Source organism: Gobius niger (assembly GCF_951799975.1).
Source record: "Gobius niger genome assembly, chromosome: 23".
NCBI lineage: Eukaryota > Metazoa > Chordata > Actinopteri > Gobiiformes > Gobiidae > Gobius > Gobius niger.
Window position 1 is genome coordinate 7674501 of NC_136874.1, and position 12968 is coordinate 7687468.

Below are 12968 nucleotides of genomic sequence, written 5' to 3' on the forward strand. Positions count from 1 at the left end.
AAGCACACCTGGGGGATGGGTGTGATCTGCTGTGATTCTGAATGCTTTGCAGGTGAGTGACGGGTGAAGTAAATCTCCTGGATGGAGGGGAGAGGGACACGCCAAAAATCTTCTCAGCTGCTCTTACTATGCGTTGGAAGGAAATAAAGGCAAATTAAGAAGAATATCATTGGTTGGGTAGTTTAAGTTTGCTTACTAATAGCAGCAGCTAGAAATGAGTAGGACTAGCACGAGTAGTAGAAGATATCGTTGCCACTTTGGGTAGTGGTAAGATGCATATTGTAGTCAAAGCAGAAGCTGTAATATCCCTTAACATCCCTTAAGTTTGTTGCAGTTCTTTAAAGCAGTACTAAGTAACTTGTTTACCTTAATAAATCCTTTTCGTAGGCCCTCTGGGGGTAATACAAGTCTTAATGGGATGATCGGAGGGTCTTTCATCTCCCCCTGGTGTGTCCAGAAAACCACACTTGCAACTTCCTGTCACCGGACCGGAGCAACCAATACACACTGAAAGAATCACAAAAAGACGCTAACAGGCTAACGGGCAAAGCTAAGCTAGACAAGTTTGAGTGATAAAAATGATCCCCATTGTGTAATTGGATGTACAATATCGCTCTCTCCCTTCGCCTTCTCTGTCAGCGTAGTATTTACTCTCATGGACAATTAATAAGTAAAAACATAGACGCCTGTAGTTGCACTTATGGCCTCTGAGTTACTTAGTGCTGCTTTAATTCATTGTAACTTGAAGCGATATCTATTTGTGGTCATGTTAGAGTGGATGGTTATCTACCTCGTCTAAGGCCCATAGTTTCAGGGCTGTTGGTGTCTTGCCATGCGTGACTTTACTCTTTAGTGCAGTGTTTCTCAACTGGCATGGTGTCTGGACACACAGTCACCCCACATCACCACTAAAAAAAGCTGAAATTATGATCAAAACAACCCAGCAACAGTGATTTTGACATAAAGTGAGTCAAATAGTTATTCTATACTTCTTTCTGTACAAATAAATGTTTTGCCCACTGGAAACGTTCTGCAACCCACCAGTTGAGAACCGCTGCTTTAGCGTGCCTTTCACACTCGTAGTCCTTGACCTATGTGAGAAAAAGCATAGCACGACATGAGAGTGTTTTCTTTCTCCTTGCACCTTCTGAAGGACAGGAGCGCCTATAGAATACATAGATGCAGCACAACCATCTTTATATAGGCTATAAACACATTGAAAGACATTGACATCTTACTTCATAACAAACATCTGGAGTGCACATTTGGCTAAGGAAGAACTTTGCAAAAGTTCAAGCATAAACATAATGATCTCTTACTGGCCCTGAGTACAACCCGCAGGAGTCCAAGTCTCTGGTTTTACTTGCTAAACCAGTGCGCTCTCCCTCTTCAGTAGACATAAGGCAGGGTATCTATTATTAATCACAAATGTGCTTTGAAGTAATTTATCACCTATGAGACTGCTATATCTCAATACCGAGCCCCACACCTCGGAAGAATAGATTGAAAGTCTCAGGATGAGAAGTTGATGCATCTTGTCCTTTATGGCTATTGACATTGACTTGACCAATGTTCCAGTCCCTTCTTTCTCAGCTCTGTTTAATAATATTGTACATCCCTCTATTCATCATCTATAATACAGGGAGACTTCACCTCGAGGGCAAATCTAATCTAGCTTCACTTGTCCGCTACCTGCACTAAGTCAACTCACATCTCTGTCTATTACTGCTTTGTATGTATAAGGGGTGAATTTTATGAAAAGAATGGCCAATAGGTTTTTATTTGTAAAGGAATTGCAGAGAGGTCATGTTTGGCGAGACAATGACTACTATTTCCTCAGTGAATAAAGTAAATCAAAGTAGTAGTAGTTTGTCAGATAAAAACAAAACACCCCATAGAAATGTGGAGGACAGTTTTGGGCCTTGAACTATGACACAGTTGTATACAGGACGTGCAGAACGAAGCACTGACACCATAGAAGAAGAAACAGCTAAATAAAACAGGATTACCCGAGGATTACTCAAAACTATGTGGATGTAGTGGAATACTACTCCAGGTATGACATTGACGAGGGAATGTCGTAACATGGTTTAAAGCAGAAGGAAGTCGATTTTGCGTGATATGTCTCCTTTAAGGTCTGGCTGATGTGGATAAACCAAGTGGACTGCCTACTGTTTTGGAGGTAGGGGAACTAGTAGTATCTTTTTTATAACAATATCGAAATGGCTTTGCAAGAAGTGAAAGCTACAGAGCAATGCATGAAGTCCTACAGAAAAATACGTTTGAAATATCCACCATGGAGCTATAGTCTAAAAGAAGCATGTCCTCCCTTAGGAACGGATGCACTTTAGTCCTTCAGCTCGTAATGGCCGTCACCTCCACTCTGTATCCATATGGCTCTCACATAAAGTTAATTCTATCCCAGGTATATACTCTGACTCACAGGCTCGTGCTCTCTCCCTCCATAAGCTGCGGAATAAAAAAATATGGCAGCGGAAAGACAGTGAAATGATATAGGCAATGAAGTGCTTTGAAAATGAACTCTGGATGGGGTCTATTTTAACCTCCCAGCTTTATCATTTGCCATCTGGTGCATTCTTTTCTTCTCCATCAACTGAGCAATCGGCAAGCGGCAGACCCCTCCACCCCCTCCCCTCCTCCAAACCCCCCTCCCCCTCTTCATCGGCACTTCCTGTGTGTCAGTTGTGGCGGCAGCAGTCCCCAAAGGACTCCTCATTTTGCTCGTGTTCGCTCAATGGCATTCCATAACTAACCACAGCACCTGCTGGATCTGTAACACTTACTTTACACAAGGCATGGAAATAGTGTTAAATGAAAGTCATGCAGTCCTAAATAGAGCAAAATAAAAGCATGTATTGATTATAGTTTTTTTCATTGCTGAAAACAAAATGGCACATGTTTCTTGATGGACTGGGGAATTGCCTCTCTCAAAGCTCGTTTTCTCAAACTCTGTGGACAACTGTACGACCAGTTATTAAAAATAATAATAATAAATTACTAAAAATGATCAGGTTAGGTACAATGGGACTCACAGCCTGGGTTAAAGAGCCCAGCTTGACAAAAATCATTAGTTAGATCACTGGGAAACAAAATAGAAGCATTTTTTTTTTTTTTTTTTCCTTAAAATGTGGGAAATTAAAAGCCATCCATGCTTGGATTAAGGGAAGCATACATACACAGTCATCTGCATAAAAATGGAATGCTGATGTAGAATGGACTCAAGAGGCAAAAGGTATAAGGAAAAGAGTAGAGGTCTGAGAACAGATCCTTGGGGTACTCCACAAGACAGGAGAACAGTACGTCACCAGTAAGTAAGACATAAAAAAAGAAAATCTAGCTAATGTTGGTCACACTTTAGTATTTCAAAATAAAAGTAATGGTCATGTAAACACAATACATTTTTGAAATGTTTAAGAAATTGATCGAGAGCAAACGTTTCAAAGTATACAGCTCTCTTTTTATCTTCGTATTTACTTGCAGTGTCTCACCTTGAATCAAGGTTTAGCTCTGGTTCTTTATTTTTCTTTTTTTGTTCTTTCTAAGGTCTAAGTCACTTCCTGTGCGTCAGATTCGACGGGAAGAAATCTCCACATGCCCTGCCCGCGTTTGCTCAATGGCTGACGACCGCAAACCACAACATCTTGCCGGATCTGTTGCACTTAATTCAGCAAGCAAAACAATACTGCACGTTGTTAATATATTAATACCCCTTTTCCATTTCGCATTAGTTCTCGACAGCTATCAGACTGCAAGCCACCATGAAATATATATGGCGCAGTGGTGTGAAAGCCGCATTCAAATTTCATGACTCCACAACATCATTATGATACTTTGAATGTGGTCGCCTTCCACCATTGGCGCCTGGTACGATGACTCACAAGCCAGCCGAGCAAGAAGAGGGTATTTCGACACTATGCATGTCGCCTTTTTTGGAAACGGATCCAATGTGAGCAAGAGCATGCAGGAATAAAAAAAAAAAAACATGACCGGGGTGGATGCAGCGAACTGGGAAACAGCCAGGATTGTCAGATGAAAGCATGAAAAACACGGCTTCGATTTGGCCGAAGGAAATTGTAGCATGGGTTTGGGAAAGTGCTACGTCTTGTTGCTCAACTGTTGTGACACAAATTCGGTTGATGCTTTTGGGTTTAGCATGCAGAAAGCTTTGTACTTGCTTGCCACAAAGACATTGAATAATGGATCAAATGCAGACAAAGAACTTGGTTAATGGTTTCAACTTATATCATGCTTTTCTACTTTCAATAGGCCCAAAGCGCTTCACAGCAAGGAACCATCCATTCACACTCTCATTCAAACACAAATTATATAAAATATGCTTACGTTTATAAACTAATCCACTATGTCACACCTACCCCCTGCTGGCCAGCCCTCACACCTGCCCAAGCAAACAAAGCGTGTGGCCACACTGAGCTGTTTATGTCGGATCAAAGCATTAGACATTAGCACGGCAAATTTGAAGATAACAGAAACGAAAACCCCAGCGGCATTAAGTGATGCGAGTTTGCTTTGAGCTCCATTTGGGACATTGGCTCCCCTAAAGAGTTTTAGAGTCTGCTCCACACAAACAGTGCCTGGGCAAAGGATACAGAGGCTTTTAAACTTCGGTGCTCCTTTCAGCAAAAGGTGAGCACCTATCTCAAAAGCTACGTATAAAAAATATGCAAATCATCCCCAACAAATACAGCAGTTCATCACGCTGTGCTGGTAGTTCAGGGGATCAGACGTGCTCAGACAAACTAACCGCGCAAGACGGACTCTCTGTGCTTTGGATGAAAAAGTGAGGCATCCTTCATAATCGTTTTTTCTCCTTTATGCTATTTTTGGAATCGTTTCACAGCCCAAAGACACAACAACAGCGTGCATCTTCAGGAGTTGGGATTCAAACCCCCATCTTCTGATCATGAGACGACCCAACTGTGCCACAGTCCTCACAGTAACAACACAGAAAACAGTACATGCCTGCAAAGTTTTATTCGTCATAGGGGAAATTTTGTTGAACTGTCTCCGTAAGCTATAAGATTTCCAAAATATCCCTCCGAAATCGCCCCACGTCCTCGGAACCACACAGCTTGGCGCGCATCCTGGGCAGTGGAGATTTTTGGTGTGGTCCCAAGTCTTAACCCACCCACTCTCCTGTGTTGTTCGATCGTGTGATGCCTGTCTTCCTAGCACAGTTGCATCCCTTGCTCCGTCTCCCTCCCACTCTCCTTGCCGCCCTTGCTTGTGCTCGCTGCTCCCAGGGGCTTAATTTATGGTTGTAGAGCTCCGGCAACATAGGGATGACAGCCCACGCTTCTCTTGTGCAGCCTTTGTTAGCGCTGCTAGCTTGTAGGCTGACTGGCTGTGTCTCCGAAGCGTTTGTTGTGGCCCCATTATTTTATTCCTTGTAACGGCACATCGGCAAAGCTCTTATTATTGTAAACATAATCTGCAGCTATTCACTGATATTGCCCTTGTTACAATATTGACACTGTAGAGGCTATAACAAAAAGTGCGAGAGGCTGTGGTTGGCAATCAACTGAGAAAAGATCAAATCTTTCGTTAGCCTTTTAGTGACAACCGACTGCATTGAGGAAAATAACATGCCAGAGTTGCTTGCCATGGGTTTTGCATCATAGCAGAAAATGTAATATGCCTCGGGTTATATCCTTAAACAAGCTGTTCCAGACATTTCACAATCACACCTTTGATTACACTGGTTTCAGCCACTGTCCTCACTTTTTGACCAACGTATAACAGAGAGGTCAGGAATGTGCTAGAAAGCGCATTCCAAAGTAGAGTGAGAGCAGGCGAGTAGTTATTGTTCATGCCAAATCCGTTCACACAAAACGCCATTTGTTTCGAGAGCAGAAGAGGTAGACTGTGTGTAAGCGGGATTACTGAAGCATGAGCCCAAATTAAAAAGTCTTTCATGGAATAAACGTACATTACTGATCTACTTTTCGGTGTAGATGACAAGTAATTTAGTATTCAGTAGCAAAGTATCGCAAGTGCACTGAAGAGTTTAGCGGCGTTGGGCTAATGCTAGGCTAGTGCATGTCTATGGTAACTAGTAGCCTGCATTAAGAACAGTCTGACCCAAGCACAGTCCACCTGAGGCAAATCACTTAAAACACCAGACGCCCCATATATATGTTGTGTTGACTGAATATGTTTTGGAATATATTTATATATTTTGCATTTAAACTTATATTTGAGCAACATTGGCTTCCTGGTTGTAAGCCACGCAGCGGTGGAGTGATCTGCTAGCTTACCGGATCTACAGTAGCGGCGGGCATTACTACACGTGGAATTCACAAAGGAGCTTTCTACAAATCAGATATGGCAACCTTTGGAGGACTAACCCATGATTTTGAGAGTTTTTTTTTTACTTCAGGCTACTAGTTACCATAGACATGCACTAGCCTAGCACTAGCCTAGCACCACTAAACTCTTCAAATATAAGGACTGCATGAATACAAATTTAAAAAAAATCTCATGAAATCAACAACACTCTGGATAACTAGGAAATGAGACCCTATGTCAAAAATCCTAAAATATCCCTTTAATGCAATGGCTCATGTTGCTTTGGTGCTGTACCTCTATATGTAGAGTGTAACCGTCCATAGTTTTTGCTTTTATGAAATGGAACAAGGTGATATATCTTGCACAAGGCAATGCGAGAAAGAAATCATTTGCGGAATAAAGGATTCATAAAGCACTGCTAAGAAAAAAAACAACAAACAAAACTTGCACAATAATTATCAAGAAGAGATGGAGACTATAAAAAGACTATGATTATACATTGCCTCTACCATCTTTACCCACTCAAGAATCGTAGCAAATCAAAATGCATATGAGCTCTGCAAATTAGACGAAGTTCTCTGAAAAGGGTAAAACAAAAAATGGATAGTCGTTTTAGCTGAGAAACAATGAATAAAAAGTACATTTTTTTCAAACCTTACATAAAATCTAGGTCAGCCGTGTCATAACTCCACCTCTCATGCAAATTTGCTAATCATGTCCACGGCCGCTTTCGACACATTTCCACCGCCTCATAACCGGCGATATAAAATCCAAGAGTGTATGTGGGCGTCTCTTCTGTCCTCCTTTTTTAATTTAAACAATGGCAAGGACGCGCAGATGTGAACTAATTGAAAGCAGTTGGGGGGGCTCTGGCGCGCGCTCAGAGTGGCAGGTCGGCCGTGCTGTAAAGCGAGGCTCAGACACGCCCACGGTGGCGCCAAAACTCGGCGACACATGTATTATAAAAAGCCGGTGGGCGTGTTGTGTGAGTCATGCGCACCTGAATGACTTGGATTTACATAACCAGGTGGAAAGAAAGAAGAAAACACCATAAAGGCTGAATTTGGATGCATTTCTGGTAAAGCTCAAATTTGGCTTCTCCCAATATATTCCTATAGCTCCAAACGGGGGTGAAGTTGGAACCTACCACGCTCTTCCACTAAGACCAGACAGGTACGTATCAACTCGTCTAAGCTCAGGTAAGAACATATCACAGTATGGAGGAAGTTTGTGCCCTCAGTCACGCAAAACGACCAAAGATGTTGTTAGCATTTGGCCTCTCCCAGTATATTCCTATGGCTCCAAACTGGGTTGAAGGTGGAAGCTACCACGCTCTTCCACGGGCACAAACTCAGTATGGGAAAACGGTGGCCTGGTCCTTTAAGCTTCCGCAGATTCCAACTTCCCAGTCTTTTACTTTTTCTGATGGATTTTTAATCTCCTACCACCTGCCGTAGCCAAATGCATTTTCTCCAGCTTTACCCAAATCTAGAAGCTTCTCGACTGGAGTTTACAAACACAGAGTGCTGAGGGACAAAATTTACCCCCAAAACACTTTTTTCTGTGCATATTTCCTATTTATTAATATTACCTGCAGTTCGCAAACTATCCACCAGGGTGTGCTGCTGCACCCTCAGCACCCTGGGTTCCCACGGCCTTGTAAACTGATCTTTTTCCTGGCGTTGTTGCCGTGTTGTCGTCACTTTTTTCACATTCTTTTTCCATTTCATTCTAACCCACTTCTTGTTGCTCTTTTGTTGCTTTTATATGGCAATCAACACAATCTGGCTACTCTTTTGTTGACTTTTTCGCCACATTTTGTCACTTTTTGTTACTGTACTTTCATCGCTTCTTTCTTGCGTCTTTGTGTCTTTTTCTTGCTCATTTGTGGGGGGCTCTTTGTCACTTTTTGATGCTTTTTCATTGCGTTTTCATTTCATTTCTTCTCATGCCAAACTACAGAAATAGTGCTCAGTTCAGGTGGGGGTTAAGAGGTTCATTCTCTAATAATTATCAATACGGTAAAGGCCTAGCATGACTTTTTTCAGGGCTTTAGAGACATCTCCACTGTGGCCTTTCAACTCCAAAGCTTTCTTCCACTTACTCGCCTCCTGACAAACATTTAAGGTGAAACAGAAAAATTTCCGCTCTTCCCCGCGCGCTGTTTGGTCTACACTTCCCCCTAAACCTCCTCATTTGAATCCATAATTGAGGACGGACTGCGAACGCGTCGGGGTTGATATCCTGCCTCTGCATGTCGCGATCATAATTCACTCTCGGATCACGAACAGACGCATGAAAGCCTGTTCCTCTTCGCCTTCCCATCAGCCCTTGCAGCGGCGCATCCTCTCCATTACCATCGCTCATCTCGCCTTTTTTGTTTTGTCCCCATTCAATCCATACTCATTTCCCCCCTCCACGCTTCCCGTTACCGCGCCTTTCATTTCAGACCAATCTCTCAATCTTTTTTTTTTTCTTTTTGCGCCGACCCCTATTCTGCTCCTCTCTCCCCGAGTCTTTTCACCGCGCTCCGGATCACTTCCTCCACCTGTCTGTCATCTTTTCTCTCCGCTCACCCCTTTCAGTTACACCCGATCGCTCAGATTTCGTGATTATGGCGCTTTTTGTCTGAAACAGGTATGAGGGAACTGGTCAAATCAGGACTAACCCTGGTCAAAAATAGATCTGAATCGGATTAAATTCAGCCTTCACTGTGTGTAGACCATAACCAGAGAAACAAAATCAATCACATGACAACAAAGCTTTGCAGTTCGACCCTGGGAGCAAACATGCAGTAGTTTAGTCCTACATTATTCAAGAGGCTGACCAACACAACAGATTTAATCACTATGTCATCTGTAGCAATGGACCGCAAGCCGCAGAACATGCTCATGCACCCAACGTTTGACTCTCGATCCATTTGTTAACCTCTTATATGGAAAAAATTGGAGAGAGATCCACACAACGGTGCTCACAGATTTTTATTGATCACACCGGCAGTAGTGACCAATGGCCAATGTCCGCTGGTTGCACTGCTTTATGGGGACACTAAGGGGCTGACATTGCCTGCCATTGGTGCAGTGCCTCCATATATGGGCGTCAAAACAAGCTAGTTTTCCATTAGAAAGCATTGCACTTTACACACGTTTTAAGCAACTGTAAAGCCTGGTTTCTACTTTTTTGGAATTTTCTACAGTAAGATATTGCTCCTGTAATAATGCTGGGTTAGTCACAATTAAATAAACCTGGCTGGTTTTCATAAGGTACATTTTAGAAATCTCAAATGCTAATAACGGCCGGACTTTGATTGACAAGCCGTTTCCATTATTTGTTTTATTTATTAATTTATTTGATATGTGGGAACAATAAACATGTACCACACTACAATATTTATAGCCAAGGTTAATTTGCAATGTCCGTCCCTAATGGTGCGAGGAGTAGTCTGTAAATCCGCCATAGATACAGACAGCATTGTGTTATAGAAGGGGGCGTGGCTTCTCCAAGGGGAAAAGAGAATCTTTTGGGAAGCACAATTTTCAATAAAGTCAAGTCTAAATCGGGTCCATATGGATATTTTTTCATTATTCAGTAGAAGAGAAAAAAATGGCAGTCGTAGCTAGCACTAGCTAGTGTTAACATGAAGCATCATGTTAGCATCTATTTCTATAATTATGGGTTGCTCCTCTCCAGAGAATCAAGTATTCACCCAGGCCATGGTATAAAAAGTGGTTGACCTACACCTACAGTCCGGCAACAGTTAAAGCATGTTCTATATCACTCCACTGCTGCCGTTTCCACAGTAATGTTAAACAATTGAGCTGGAACTAGCTTCAGGTAAAACAGCTTAAAAAGTGAAATCAAAAAAGCAAGCAGGCCCCAATTTCAGTTTGTGGGACCATGGTATAAGCGGGATAATGCCCTTCGAGGTGTCAATTATCAGAAATAAATGGACTTAGCAGAAGCAGCCGTCCGACATGAAGCAACGTCCGCGCCGTCCATTCATATCTGGTAATTGACACCTCGTTGGTCGCATTATCCCTGACATAACCTCTGGACTAAGTGTTTCCTTCCTGGAAATCGCACGATAAATAATTGTTCTTCTTCACCTTTCTACAGCACACGGACGATGACTGCAGCCCCCACGGGATTGATTTCAAATTAAGCACTCCATTTGCATAATTCAGGAATAAAAGCAAGCTCTTGCCCGTGTGTCAATTTGCTATGTCTATGCTTCTATTATTTAGCCACTCATGAACCAGGCCCACGGCAAATCCTTTCCATCATCCCATTTGGTGGTCGGATGGTCCAGCCACTATTTTTGTCACTCAAATGCAATTATGGACTATGGGAGATGAGATTCAGTAGGGTTTGTGCTGTATCGGAAAAGATCTGTAGCTGGACTGGTCTGGGTGGCAGTTTCCAGCGCCCATTACCCTCAAGTGAAACATTTTTCTTCGGGATTTCAGCCGATTAGTCACTGGTCACAAGATATAGCGAACTCCGTGATCACTACTAAAAAGGGAAAAAAGAAGACCAAATGGAAGGCAGGGTTGTACATACAGGTAAATAAAGGCAACGAATGTCACAATTGGACCAAGATTTTGTCCAATTTTGCGCATTGTGCCCCTTAGTTGCCCTGTTCCCTGGCTTTCATCCATCTCCGAGCCCTGTGGACCAATTAAGCTCTCGAAGCTCTCTTCCACCTCTGCACCTCACGGACGCCGGACAGTTCACCCGGTTCAAGGGCAAGACACAATTCAGCCACGTCGCCTCCTCCGTCTGTCCGTGCAAGAGCGCATTCCCCCCTCAAAGCCTGTTCATAAAAAAGAGCGTTCATTCCCTATAGTGCTGCGTGCTTTTCCCTTTTGAAGAAGCCATTGTGGTAGGATTTGGGGTCTGACGTTTGCTAGTTGGAGTAAAACAAAAGAAGAACTCGCAGGACTAGTTACGCAACACCACGGAGAGCTTGTGATCATTTGGAGGGTGTGGATGTTGTGTCTTGGTTTGAAAGTCCATTTCAGAGTCAAAACTGGCCAAACTCAGGCTGGGAGTCCACCGGGACAGAGGAGGGCAGCGCTGTAAAACTATACATCTGAGCACTTAGCAGATATTTCCACAAACATCAAATTAACATTAACGCTTGGACACTCGACTTCCTCCTTGAATTCCTTCTGATTCAAGCATCGCGGTATTCGACACAGCATCATATGCACTTATGGAACCCTATAATCGACATGCAAACGGAAGCTGAATATAGATGCTCGCGCACACACTTAGCAGATCTTGATTGGAGTGGATAAAAAGAAGAACGTAATGCTCCGAAAGAGTCTGGGTGAAGTTGCCAGCAAATTGATTGCGGAGACAAGATTGTTTCTTAGTGGCACATTATCGAAAGCTGTTAGCAAGAGTGAATGGTGGCCTGTCTCCATGGGTACATGTCTGCGAAACGGGAAGAAAAAGAAAACTGCATGTAAGCTAAGTGTTGAAAGACTATACTTATAACAGTTTAATCATCCACAAACGATGAAAGAGATGTGGATGTTTTATAAATTAATTTTACCATTGTGCTACAAATGCATAATCATGTGTACTTAGAGGATCTATATCATGCAAAGTTGACTTTTTGTAACTTTTAACCATGTTGTTATGATATTTTCTTATCAAAGAGTGTTTTTTGGCTTAATTCACCTTAATTTCAGCCCGACCTCTGCAATGTAATGCCTTACTTTTACAGGACTTTATTTAATCTTCCTGAAGAAGAGGCCACTCGCCAGAAGCTGGAATTTCTTTCCGGGATTCGGCGACCATCAGTCAAAATAGTGTTTTTCTGTGACTGTCTCTTGATGAATGTTTGTTGAACTTTCGCCAGAATCAAAGCGGATAAACTTTTAACCAACGCGAGTCCCATATTGTAAACACCCAATGGAGCGGCCAGGACAGAGCGGTGAGTCAATCAAAACGCGTGTTAGCGTGTGTGTTATTTACGAAGCTGTGTTAACTCTTTATAACTGCATTGTGAAGGAACATCACTTACTGCTGTGATATTTATATTTCTTTTACTGCTAATAATGCATGGGCGGCTTAGCTCGGACAGAAGGGGCGGAGTTAACTGAATCGAAGCGTCGTGTCTTCCAGGTTTGCAAAATACCCCCAGAAAATACTTATATTTCTCACAAAAAATAGTTCTCCATAGTGGTAGAGGAACAATATATCATATAAATACCTATACTTTACTTTGGGATGGCTAAAATAGCATGATCCTTTAAAGCAGGGGAAGCTATGTTTGTTTGGTAGAGGGACGGTTTTTCTCATTGTTAAAAGACCAAGGGCCGAACCTGACAATTTTAGCCAAAAGTTAAACTTACAAATGCCAATGCTGTGCCTAATAAATGACCTAACTTGGTGCTCTGTTTGGAAATTTTGAAGTAACTGATGGTATTTCTCACAGCGAACACATTTTCCCCAGTTCGACATTTTCCAAATCTAAAAAGCTTGTGAAAAAAAAGCATCAAAAGATCGACAAAAACCCACACAAAAAAAGTTACGAAAAAGCAACAAAAAAGTCAAGACAACGCGGCAGCAACTTGAGGGAAAAATCAGTTTTGACGGTCTTAGCTTTCAAATGAGGCGCGACTCCTATA

At 42.4% G+C, this 12968-nt stretch overlaps 1 long non-coding RNA gene across 1 annotated transcript in view; it reads left to right on the top strand.

Moving 5' to 3' along the window:
- The first annotated feature begins 351 nt into the window (after positions 1-351).
- Positions 352-12968, top strand: part of LOC306982080 — a 153529-nt gene continuing 140912 nt past the window's right edge. Inside the window, exon 1 of the long non-coding RNA XR_013794165.1 lies at positions 352-429. This is a non-coding gene — a long non-coding RNA (uncharacterized lncRNA). The remainder of the gene's footprint in view (positions 430-12968) is intronic.